This window comes from Melozone crissalis, unplaced genomic scaffold, assembly GCF_028551555.1.
Source record: "Melozone crissalis strain CALT ecotype California unplaced genomic scaffold, PUWL_Pcris_2 ptg000286l_1, whole genome shotgun sequence".
Lineage (NCBI taxonomy): Eukaryota > Metazoa > Chordata > Aves > Passeriformes > Passerellidae > Melozone > Melozone crissalis.
This window is the reverse complement of record NW_026536039.1, coordinates 526,859-537,506: the sequence shown is the minus strand read 5'-3', so window position 1 is coordinate 537,506 and position 10,648 is coordinate 526,859. Positions and strand designations below refer to the sequence as shown.

Here is a 10,648-nt window from a genome sequence, read left to right as displayed (position 1 = left end):
TTTAACAAAAGCCATCTCATAAATTCACACCCAAAACTCCAGCAGCCCAGCTGGCCCTACCAAAGGTCTATGTTTATACATACAGCAAACAAAACCAAAATCCCAGTAATACCCATCAGAAATCTATGAAACAATCCTATTGAAATTAATGCTGCCTCAAATACAAACCAACCCATCCAGAAAGTCAGCTTCACTCAAAAAACAATTTACACAGAGTTAATAATACCAAGAAATAAAACAACACACCATATACCACCAATGAATATAATAGTCAAGTAAAAAAAAAAACACTACATTTTTTTCTTTTTATTTCTTAAACTAACTTCTTTTATTAGCTAGAACAAAAGATTTTGCCAGGACTGTAACAACAACAACAACCTCTTTTTCTTCTTCTCCTTCTGAAATGTCCCTTCTCACTCCCAAATTCCTTTCAACTCCTGAGTTTACATCCAAGCAAAAAGCAAAATTCGTGCACTCGTGCGTTCGCTGCTCCCGTCAGATTCTCTCTTCCCCTCCACATCTTCTCACACTTTCAGTCTTCACGCTGTCCCGCCGTGATGAGTCTGACAGAAGAATTGGCACAAGCTAACAGAGCATTTCCCTCCCTCCCTCCCGCTGCTTTCCTCAGCGCATTTCAATCCATCCCAGGCCTGCAACGATGCACCCTCACCCCAAAGCTCACAGCAAGCGTGCAGCAGCTCAGGCTCACTTGCCTCCAGGGCTCTGTGCCTTGGATAGCCGAGGAAACTTCTGATGAGCCTCCGTTCCAATCAACTGGAATGCAAACTCACCTCCATCTCAGAGCCTCAGTGACCTCGGCCAGCCCCTTCCTCACTTCCCTGGGTCACAATGACTTCCAGGCACAAGGATGCCAAGCAGGTTCTTGTCTTTTCTCTTGAGTGCCAACAGGTCAAATATGTAGGCTTTGACATAACTAATTACCCTCTCTTTGAACTCTCCCAAGGACACTTTTAAAGAAAAGACACAAGATTGCTGCTACAGCCATGTGGGATCGGGAGGAAAGCAGCAAGGATCCCAGGCCAGCGGCGCGGCCGGGCAGCGTCACGTCCCTGCCGCCCTGTGACAGGGCGCACGGCTGCAGGGCCCCAGAGCCTGCAGGCCCTGGAGCTGCCACACGGATGGACCCGGTTCCCTCCCCGGGTGCCCAGAGGGAAACCTGAGGGCAGGTGTCCACCCCGAGGGTGCACCCAGAGCCCCGGGCACGGATGGAGTCACTGGCCGCTCTCTGGGGACGAGACCCTCCCTGCAGGTGACGCTGCCTTGTCCTCTCCCTCCCTGTGGCACAGGCACCTCCAGGCTCCATGACCAGCCTCCTTCCGTCAGCATCCAGGTGCTGTGTCGGAGCCAGAGGGGTCGAGGCTTTCCAGAACCATAGCATCCTTTAGGCTGCAAAAGCCTGCTAAGGCCATTGAGCCCAGCTGCTGCCCCAGCACTGCCAAGCCCCCACCCAAATCAGGTCCCTAAACACCACATCTTGCCATGCTTCAAATGTCTCCAGGAATGAGGACTGCCCTGGGCAGCCCGCTCCTATGCCTGACCACCCTTTCAGTGAACAAATTGGTCTTCAAAGCCAATCTGAGCCTTCCCTGCTGCAACTTGAGGCCATTTCCTTTTGTCACGGCACTTCTTACCGGGGAGATCTCGGCACTTCAACCTTACCTGCTCCTTCCCTAGGAGCTCTCTGGCTTGCCTGCATGAGAGGAGAAACACTCCCAGCACAGGAACGGCAGCTCAGCAGGTCCCACACCGAGGCAGGGGAGCAGCTGTCCTCACCACAGCTCCCGTGTCAGCTCTCACAGATCGGCTCTGCTCTGCCTCCCGGGGGCAGATCTCTGCTCAGCGCTTCAGAATTGCCTGTTTGGAGGAGGGGGAAAAAACAGCTTAGCCAAGATTTTTATCCAGACTTATCTGATGTCTTTGCCTGCTTTGCCACTTCCTGACTTCCTTCTGCTAAAAAAACAGCTGCCTTTGGACTTCTAGGGGCAACTGCCACGTAATGCTTGAAAAGGAACTACAGAAAAGTGCCTCATTTTTCAAGACTCAGCCAAGAAGACAGACAACTGCACCTTCTCCATCCCCACTGCCTGCAGAGCTGCCAGGCACCAGGCCAGCTCTGCTCCTGCTTCCAGTTGTTCCCAACTCTGCTGCAAGAACTGAAGGCTGCTTTGGCATTCCATGGCTCCGCTCCTCCCAAAAAAGATCTTTCAGTGCCGTTCTCCCTCCACGGGAAGGGCCCTTTTGTCTCACACGCTCCGTGACACGAGGCTGCGCCAAGCTGCAGCAGCCTCTGCTCCAGCTGGGAAGGGCTTTCTTCCTCCTCTGGCACCTGCCTGGCACAGGTTGCTCACACATGCTGGGGCTGCCCCATCCCTGGAAGTGTTCCAAGGCCCATTGGTGCTCTGGGATCAGGCTCAGAGCAACCTGGTCCATGGAACCGTGTCCTTGCCCACGGCACCAGGCTTGGAACGAGGTGATCTTTAGAGCCCCTTCCAACCTGAATTATTCCATGATTCTATGAACTCAAAAAACTCGGGGAAGAAATCTGTAAAGTCACTAAATACATAAAAGCATATCCCCATCAGCATAATTTTGAATGAAAAGTATATCTACAAACAGGGAGAAATATTCTATGTATTTGCTCTTGCTACCTTTCAGGTGTAATTTCAGCTATCTCTTCCAGTTTTAAAATATTCTCTTTTGAAATAATAAGCCGTGTTCAAATTTTAGCATTTTTACACTATTGCAGAAGCAAAAATTGCTGACAATCAGGCCGTGTCATTCTCTATGGAGCAGAGCCATCGTGACAGCATTCCTGGGACAGAAATTTTACAGGATGTCACTCCACAGAGAGCACCAAATTCCATATCAGTTGGCAGTTCTGCTCCTCCACATCAGAAAGCTAAACTAGGACAAGACAGCCTCGGGATTCACGAATGGCAAGGCAATAAGAGACACGCCTTAATAATATCATTACAATTTCCACAGATCTGCCACCTGATCTGCGACAGCACAGCACCCTGGCCCAGAGGAAGGTGAGCCTGCCCAGGACAGAGGTGGAACTAGGTCGTTTTCAAGATCTCTTCCACCCCAAACCATTCTGCGGTGTGATGACACAGGAGAGTTGTAAGGGAGAAGAAGGATGAATTCCTTTGGAAGGATCATTGTTTGCCTCTCTAGTAGCAGGCTTTACTGGCAGGATTGTTTTGCTCTTGCACTGACCTTGGCTGAAGGTGCTTCACCCTGCAGAGAGCGGTGACAGCCTGCTGCACACGCTGTTCTTGGGCAGAGCGCACGGAGCCAGAGGGCAAAGAGCCCCCAGCAGGTCCGTGACAGGAGCGGATGCTCCTCCCCACCTTTGGAAATATCCATTAGGGATTTTTCCAGCAGATGGCAACAGCAGACCGGCGTGGACTGCAAGGGCAGACTCTGCGGGCTGCCTGAAACCTGGCTGGGCTCCACCCAAAGCACCTCTCGGGTCTGCTCCTCCCGCTCCTGGCATTGAGCCTGGCTGGCAGCCCAGGGCATGGTTACTGGAATACAGAATGAATCAGTGCTGCAGGAAACTGCACAACAAGCTCTGCAGCTCTTGCTGTGTGTGCAGGCCTTAAAACACACCTGGTGCATTTAGAACAGATGAAAATTATGGCTCCCCCTGAATAAACATGATTTCTCTCCTAGATATCATTTTGAAAAATAATACTTCAAGGGGTGATCAGAATGGGAGCGCAGACAAACACCAAGAATAAAAACTACAGCGTTTGATGCTTTATCAAAAGGTGTGCCTGCCCTACCGTGTCGGGAAGCTGGACTGCTGGACCCAACTTTGCAGCACATTCTTGTCATTGCTTCTGAGCCACCTTCACCAGCTGCTCTCGTGGCATTTGCCGTGCCATTTGCAAATTACAATACGAGCGAACCTGGAAGGCAAAACACAAGATAAATTTACAGCTGGACAGTCAAATCTTTTTCTCCAAAATCAATGTACAGCTTTCCCCTTAAGCTGAAGTACAGGCCAAATTCATAGAATCACTCGGGTGAGAGAAGCCCTTCAGGCAGTGAAAACGAGCATTTAGGTGTGGTATGAAGCTTGGGGAGCCCTGAAGAGGCCGTAAAAGTCGACTGATATTCTTTGGAAATTACAAATAAAAAATGGGAGGAATGAATTTACAATGAACCCAGTGCGGAAACGCCGCAAGGGACAGCTTGCAGGGGAGATGCCTGAAAGCCAAAGCTGTGCTTCAGTGGCATCTGAGGTGGCAATTTTGCAGAGTGCCTGTACACAAGTTTCTTTTCACTGCGAGCAGTGAGCAGCGGCTCAGAAGACCTGGCTGTAAAAAACACAGGTTATTGTCCCCAAGCACATGCCAGTGGTCTGGAAAAGGGTGACACTCGTTGACATGACTGTTGTGATTGCTCAAGGGGAGAGCTCCTCAGTCCTCCTCACTTCACTGATGCTCCCCATTGGGGCGCAGGTGAATGGCACCACTGGGCTGTGCTTCACCTCCCTGGGTATATTCTGTGCAGGGAACTGCAATGCCATTGCAACTTTTCTGCTCTCACGTCATTCTTCCAGAAAAAAAACCAGTACCTTGAAGGGGAAAGTGCCCTGTCCCACTTCCTTTGTCACTTGTGCTAACCCACAGCACACACTCCCTGCACATGTTATCTGAATGTTAACTCTGTTTACAAGTGCTGTGAATAAACCCCAATCCAACTGAGAAAGTTCCTCTTTGCTCACATTTCAATACAAGGCTGGAACTATCACCTTGCAAAGAACTTTCCTCTACCACTGCTAGATGCAAAACCAAAAAGTAAACCTAGGAATGCCTGCCACACTCCAGCACACAAAGCTGCTGCTGCTGCTTTTAATGGCTTAGCCTGAGGGCTTTGCTGCTCTTCCTTTGCTCTGCTAATGGGAAGGACTGGGAGACCTCTTTGAACTAGCTACACATACCAAAGACCGAATAAACAAGTATTCTTCATCCCATTTCTCTTAAGAGTTTGTCCTGACAGATGCCTTCTCCCTCCTGAGGTGTGGATTATAGTTTGTGTTTCCCTTTTTTTCCCCCTTTAGCCCTGGAAGCATTTCACACCCTGCTGGGCAATGCCCAGAAGTAATCAGACTGACTGAACACGGGAAACGCAGACAAAAGAAAAGGCTGGAAGCTACTGTTCTTCTCCCAGCTGGCACCGCCAGCTCCTGAGGGCTCAGCCACGACAGCCCACGTTTGTGACAGTACCTGTACGCTCTGGGTGTGTGCAGCCCTTGCGTCGTGCGGCAGCCTGGAGCTGCAGGCTCAGATATCCACCGCGAGCTCCTGGATCTTCCAGGACAAAGCCAGCTCTCCCTGCTGCTCCCGTGTTGCGCTGCCTGTGGAGCAGGGAGGGAAGGAGAGGCACACAGGTTAGCACAGTGGCAGTGCACGAGCTGCCAGGCGTCACCCATCTGACCCGCACCAAAGAGGAAATCTTAATTTTCAGAACTTCCCATCATGCCACACAAGACACTGAAGCCGTCCAAATCTGGAAGGGATAGCCTGGCATGATGCCTCCCCCAGGTCATATCTTACATCAAGAGTTCTTTTTCTCCTGCACAAGGCTCTATATCCTACTTGGACAGATATACAAATATCTATAGAAACTACAGATATTCAATAAGCCATCTTAAATCATAACAGCCAGGCCTCTGTACGACCGTGCTTAACTCCTGCTCAGCTCACGCCATCTCCCCGTTCCTCAGGCATCAGAAACCACTGAAACTCCCGTGTTTTCCTGGGGGCTGCCTGCCTGCAGCTGCCCTCCTCTCACCAACGGGGCCACCTGCCAGGCTCCCCAGGGCACAGCAGCCTCCAAGGGGAGCATTCGTCTGTTTGAGAGGTGATGGAAAGCCTGGGGAAAAAAAAAGCTCAGCGACACTGTGGCTCTGAAGGTGCAAGAACCATTACCCTGGAGACGTGCAGCTCACCTGGTTCATGCTGGGCAAGTTCTCTGCTCGCTTCACCTGAGCGTTCAGCTGGAGAGATCCATTTCCACGCGCTGGGCTGGCTCCATCTCCGTCCCTGCTGCGAGAAGGTGTTCAGGGGGATGCCGCTGCCCGCTCAGCAGACGCTTCACACACTCTGCCAGCAGCAGGGGCAGCCTTTGAGGCCACACCAGCCTGGCACAGAGTCACTGAGCCATTCTGACTGTGTTAACAGCACCACGGATGAACCCCCATACCCTCGGGCCTTCATTCTCCGGCACCCCGAGCCCCGCGGCTGCGCGGCAAAGAAGGAAAGCGGGCACCGGAAGAGAGGAGCGAGAGCAGGGCATGACAAAGGGCGGCGAGGGAGGGCGGGCTGTGCAGGAAAGCGGCACGGGAAGGGAAAGCCCGGGAGGGGGGTAGAGGGAGGGTGGACAGAGGAGGCAGAAACGGGGAAGAGAAAGGGAGTAGCGGGGAAGGGGCTGGACAGGAAGGAGCCGGGCTTGTGGGGGGAGAGGGAATGGGGGAAAGGGAGCGAGAGAAGGCGAATACGGGGAGAAGGAAGGAGGGCGAGAGAGAGGGACAGGCGGGGAAGCCTCACAGAGCCCCGGCTGCACCCCGAGCCCGGCCCGGCGCCTCGCCCTGCCCGGGAGGCTGCGCTCGGGGGAGCTGGGCTCGCTCCGGAGTCACTCGGCTCCAGTCGGCTCTTCGGCTAAACTCGGCTATTGTCGGCTAAACTCGGCTATTGTCGGCTAAACTCGGCTATTGACGGCCGCATTCGGCTCCATTCGTCCCTCCGGCTCGCTTCGGCCGAACTCGGAGCCGCTCTCTGCGCGTTCGGCTGAGCTCGGCTCGGCTCGCCTCCCCGAGGGCGGGCAAGCGGCGCCGCCTCACGTTAAACTCGCCCGGCTCGGGGCTCTCCTGCTGCCGCGTCACGCGGGCGGCCCGGCCTTCGTACCGACACGACCGGGAGCGCGGGGTGGCACAGGAGCTCATTGGGCTGTGCTAATTAGCACTCGCGCTAATTAGCGCGCACGAGAGCGGCGGGCTCGGTTCGGCCGAGCTCGGCTCCGTTCAGGCAGCCTCGCAAGCCTGGCCTCGGTTCGCTCGAGCCCGTCAGGTTCGGCCGGTCTCGCCTTGGTTCGGCTGAGCTCGTTCCATTCGGCTGAAGGCGGCGTCGTTCAGTCGTGTTCTTATAAATACCTTTCTTTATTGACTGTATATTTCTATATTTAGATTTCTACTTCTATGATTCCAAATAAAACCCCTGTCTCTAACCAAATAAACACAAAAAAAGCCTTCTTTTGAACGATATTGAAATATTTTTATACTTTTGTATAATTATATTCACATTTATATTTATAGTTTCTTTTGATGCATTATATTCATAATTATATATAATATATATAAAATTCTAGGAAAGTATCTAAGTTATTATTTATATTAGGTATCACATCTACTGCTAAAACTAATTTTTTCTTATAGGTTTAAATTTTATATATATCTGTATATATTTATATTTCTATGCTTAGATTTCTCCCTTTATATTATTTGTAGTTATAATTTTTACAATCAAAACACTGCCTATTGACAAATGAAAAAACCCACTTTGTTTAACTATTTTAAAAAATATTTTCATGCTTAAATTGTCATATTTATATTTATAATTTGTTCAGTATTACATGAGAACATACCTGCTCCTGCACTGCAGCGGGGCTCCCGCTCCTGGGGACCTTGGGGTGCCCCAATGGCATCAGAGCCCCGCGTCTTCATCCCCTTCTCCTCTATTTAGAAACTACACTGGAACCTTTTCCTGGGAACAAAGACGTTACCTAAATCCTCTCCCCGTGTCCCAGACAGATGGATATTCAGTTATTAGTTGGCTGGGCAGCAGTTTCTTAAATAGAATGATAAACAGGATGCGAACATTTTAGCTACAAGCAAATAGGCAAATCTGAACAAGGTACTGGTGGCCAACACCAACCACCAAAGTGATTTTGAAGCCATTTTTTAAACAATAAAATAATGATACCACAAAAATTAAGCAAAAAGCTAACTACTGGCTAAGAAAGAAGGAAAAATTAACTTTTGACAGCAACAACGTTCCAACCAGACAGGCTTTTTCCTCATGTCATACCTTGTAACTACCTCTCTTGGCAATTCTCGTCATGTATCCCAAAAGGAATAAATACCTCAGAGCGTCCTAAAGCAAAAAGTAGCACACGTGAGCCCCTCACACTCCCGGGAGGCCGGCACAGCGTGCACTGAGTCTGCAACAAATTCTGCTCACTGAGGGTCTGCAAACAAAGGTTCAACTGATGAATTGAACTGATTTTAAAGAGAGGTTTTCGAAGCACTGAAGCACAAAAAAGAACAAGCAGAAACAATTCTTAAAAAAAACCTGCAAGTTTCGTTTAGCATATATGCGACTGATTTCCACCCTGTGGCTTCTCACTTGGATTCGTCTGCAGGTTCAGGAAGATGACAATGCACACTCTGCCTTCCCTGAGCCCCCCACAGCAGCGGAGCGCTGCTCCGTGCGCTCAGATCATCAGGAACTGGATTACACGTGCCCGGATGGACCGGAACTGCTCTGCTGCAGATTCAGGAGACGATGGCAGAGAGGGGCTGGCCGAGGCGTCGTCCCAGTTCCGTTCCTGTGTGACGAGGAGCGGTTTGTTCCCAGCAGCTGCAACAATCCCCAGCTCGCTTCCGTGGTGAGTGCCGATGGCACACAAATGGCAGCCCGAGGAAATCGTGTTCTGGGCTCTAAGTGGTTGGGACGGGGTCCGATTTTTTGTTTTGTATCTGTATGATGATTAGTACAACAGGGCCCTGACCGATGACGTGGCAGCACAGAATTAAAAACTCCTCAATAGGATTACATCGGCTTCTAGGAAAAGACAAAAGCCTAGGACCCTTCTGAAATCTACTTTTAATCCAGAGCACACGGATTGTCACCATGCTGCACCTTCCAGCTTTTCAAAGCAGCTTACTTCTGAAGACCAGGAAACACTGATTTCTACAGAAACAATGGGCAACCCCCAGGCTAATCTCAGCACTACTGTTTAATAGGGGACCTGCCAGCGTGCCAGTCCAGCCTAAAGTGTGCTTTACTTCAGTCTAACATCCCCACAAAATTCTTCTCACGTCTCCCAACCCTGAAATCTTTTTTTCCCCTAAAGCTTCTCATCATTAGCAATTTCCAAGTAACATGTTTTTTTTACAGCATTCAAAAATGTCATGCTGGACTGTGCTAGAGAGTAATCTGCAAATATAAGCTTAGCAAAGTTTGAATTGACTTGTCCAGAGAAAAAACCTACAAGCGAACACCTACACCTGCCTACAAAGAGCTAACAAGCCCCTGGCAGCTGCCAGCATCAAAGCACATTGGATGTTTCTAATACAGGGTAAGGATAACAATATCACCTTTTGTTCTCTCCAGCTTGTTTTCCCTGCAGTCATATTTTGCTTCTTATGATTTTTTTAGTCTCCGTATCTTCGTGGACAGCACCGAGCCTGAAGACAAGGATACGAGAGTCTTTCCCTGCCGTACGGAGAGAACCAGGAAAACAGTTAAAAAGAGAACAGGGTAGTTTGAAATTCATACTTGCAATGAGAAGCAGCGCCTAACCAACAGAACAAAAGTAAACAAAGCATGATAGCTCCCTGGGGACAGAAGACTTACAAACTCTCCAGAATTTACAATTCTAGCGACCATCCCCTTCAGGACGGCAGCCAAGTGTCCCATGAGGTGGCGCTACACCAAAGAACAATCTGAGAGGTTCCAAAGAGCGAAATGCACGATATTTTGCAAAGACATAAAATCTTGCAAAATAACAAAAATACAATGGATGTAAACTACAGGGCAAGAGTACAAGTGTTCACTTTAAGAGCTGGAACCATCCAGGTGAGCACCTGATAACTGGATTCTCACCAGAGTTTGAACCCTTCAGGTCACCGAAGAGTTTTCCCCAGAAATTTCACAGACTGAGTTTTGATAGAAGTACAGTTGCCACATCCTCAGAAACGTCACCCATTCTCCAGGTGTGTGGAGGGAACTGCAAATGGCTCTCACGTAGTTTGAGCTACTTCTGTAAGGTCTCAGGGTGAATTTCACCAGATGCAACCAAACAGGGCAACTCCCTGTGGGACAGAAGGAACCCAAAGCTTGGGTAAGCAGAGCTGCAGCAAATACTGAGGAAACAAACATAACAGTGTAAAAAATAATAAACCATCCTTTTTTTTCTCTTGCTTTTGTTTTTTTCTTATTCAGATCAGCATAGCAATTAAAGAGAAAGTGAAAAACTCACCATTACTGAACATTTCATCATCTGCAGGCTGAGCATCCTTAGCATAGAGGACTCCAAAGTTAAAATTCACCGATCCCTGCGAAATAAAACCAAATATTGTATGATAAACAGTCAGACAGCAAACATAAAAATTTGTTTCCTCTAAGGACTTTCAGGTATGTATGTATCTTTGCATACATCCTACACATTAGAACATACACTTTATACCATCACCTAATACATAATCACTTACCTTTAAATTTTGATAGTATAGCATGAATTTTTAACTTAAATTGGTGATCTATTATTATTAAGTTGGTGCTTAAAGTTATTTCTGCTGTCACGTTCAAAAAAACATTAATTTTTTTTACTG

The 10,648-nt window shown here is 49.1% G+C and overlaps 1 long non-coding RNA gene across 1 annotated transcript; it reads right to left on the bottom strand.

The window, feature by feature from the left end:
- Positions 1-341: 341 nt before the first annotated feature.
- Positions 342-10,374, bottom strand: LOC128949765 (uncharacterized). The gene is made up of 4 exons (XR_008484283.1): positions 10,297-10,374; positions 9,921-10,180; positions 9,413-9,530; positions 342-563 (listed from the first exon to the last, which is right to left on the bottom strand). It is a non-coding gene; the product is annotated as an uncharacterized LOC128949765 (long non-coding RNA).
- Between the last annotated feature and the right edge of the window lie 274 nt (positions 10,375-10,648).